At 48.0% G+C, this 2,064-nt stretch overlaps 1 non-coding gene across 1 annotated transcript; it reads right to left on the reverse strand.

Annotated features, from left to right (window-relative positions):
• TRNAE-CUC (transfer RNA glutamic acid (anticodon CUC)) lies at positions 1 to 72 on the reverse strand. Its single transcript has one exon. It is a non-coding gene; the product is annotated as a tRNA-Glu (tRNA).
• Positions 73 to 2,064: the final 1,992 nt, after the last annotated feature.

The following is a 2,064-nucleotide window of genomic DNA, read 5'->3' on the forward strand; positions in this document are numbered from 1 at the left end:
TTCCCGCACCGGGAATCGAACCCGGGCCTCACGGGTGAGAGCCGTGTATCCTAGCCACTAGACCATGCGGGAGGGTAATGAATTATGATGAGGCCGTATCATCAATGATATGCTAATGATAAGGAACGATTCTTCACCACAATCCCTCCATGTGTAACCAGGCATGCGGGCGTGACCACGCCATTTCCATACTGTCAACGGAGATAGCATAATCCGTGCACCTCCTCACTCGCTGGCTCTCGATTCATCGTCCAATTTGTGTACCCACCATAGGGTACGCAGAGGCGCCAAAGCTTGTCTTGACCCCATTTGATCGGTATTCTGATCTACATATATGAATCTGTCATGTCGCAACAACGACGAATTGGTTCGGCAAGGCACAAACAAAGTGCTCGCGGTAAAAATTAGCAAGCTCAAAAAGCGATCAGCTGGCGGGACTACAGGTGGGTATGAGTAAGCCAGGTATGACTAAGCCCCTTCAGTTATGACGTTTAGGTCAGCATCAGATTAGACACTGGCCAGTTCGAAGAACAGCATGAACGGCTCACAGCTATGGGCCGCACGCATTCTGATACGCTAGACTTAGTCAGTCTTACTCACATACGGGGGTTGGGGTATATATATATATATATATATATATATATATATATATATATATATATATATATATATATGCCCGGACGTGCTAGCCATGGAGGTGATCTTTTCGTCTCCAACAAATGCATCTCTCTTGGTGAAAATCCCGCAATTACACCTGGTATGCGCTAGACGCGCTCGGCGGGCTTATGCCCCGGAACTCCTCGATCACTTGCGGACGCGTGGCCGCAGACTGAGCACCGCATCGTGGATTTAAGGTGCCCGAGAAAACGGATAAGAAACTTGTGGTAAGACATTCCGCACCGGGAATCGAACCCGGGCCTCACGGGTTAGAGCCGTGTATCCTAGCCACGTAGACCATGCGGGAAGCAACGGGTGACGATACGGTTACTATCAGCAATGACAATACTATTGTAGGGAACAATTCTTCATCCAATCTCTCCATCTGCAACAGGCATGCGAGCGTTGACCATACTGCCAACGGAGATAGCAAAATCAGTGCACCCTCCTTACTCGCTGGCTCTCAAGCGTACGCAAAGATGGCAAAAGCTTGACTTGACCACCATTTGATCGGAGGTGTTCGAGTGACCTGTCCGAGCAAGTTAGGATCAGGCATGTGAAGGTTCTGGATATTAAGGTTCTATGCGCCTGGAAACCCCAAATTCACGGTGGCTCACCAAGGAAGATGCGTTTCATGGAGATGAAAAGCTGACGTGCTCTATTGCCGGCAATGGGGCAAACGCTCCCACAGAACTTTCGAATTCAGGAGTGTCCTTATGTAACCGCGATTCCTTGTGGTGCCACTGAAACGACTCCTCGCTGCGGTACAATCAAAACAGAGGTGATCTAAATATCACTGTCCCCCTCCCGTCAGTGGTCTGGAACCTGTTACACTCTGTCGGACCGGGGGACACGCATTGGCAACCTGCACTTGCAGTTTCCCTTGTAGTTTGCCTGGCCAAACCGAGTTGTCACCTACGGCAACATAAAGTATATTGCGTGGTCTGTTAGGAATATATCATCGGTATACTGATCTACAGTACCCACAAATATGCAATCCGTTATTTTAAAAAAAGAACTTATCACCTACGGTAACCAACCGGTGCCGAACGGCATTGCGCTTTGCATGAGACAGAAGAGGTTAGAGCAGAAGCTAGTGCGCAGGTCCCATCTCAGTGACCCGAAGCAACGCAGATACTAGAACAGTGCGACAATTGACGCAAAGCATTTGCTGTATGACCAGCCATGCAAAATGTGCCTTTGTTTTGGCTACACTGACAAAGGCGACAATCCTGCAACACTCTGCATTATGTGGCTTATCTAAGCAAAGATCGCAAATGAAGGCATTGAAAAGGTACAACTCAAAAGTCAGGATGGAAATAAGTCAGTAATAAAATCGTAAAGGTTAGGAAACTTTGCAACTAAACCTGAGCTTCTCCAACTGCCATGAAAAAAGCATTCGAGACC

The sequence above is a fragment of the Pollicipes pollicipes genome, unplaced genomic scaffold (assembly GCF_011947565.3).
Source record: "Pollicipes pollicipes isolate AB1234 unplaced genomic scaffold, Ppol_2.1 Scaffold_4002;HRSCAF=4701_pilon_pilon_pilon, whole genome shotgun sequence".
Taxonomy (NCBI): domain Eukaryota; kingdom Metazoa; phylum Arthropoda; class Thecostraca; order Pollicipedomorpha; family Pollicipedidae; genus Pollicipes; species Pollicipes pollicipes.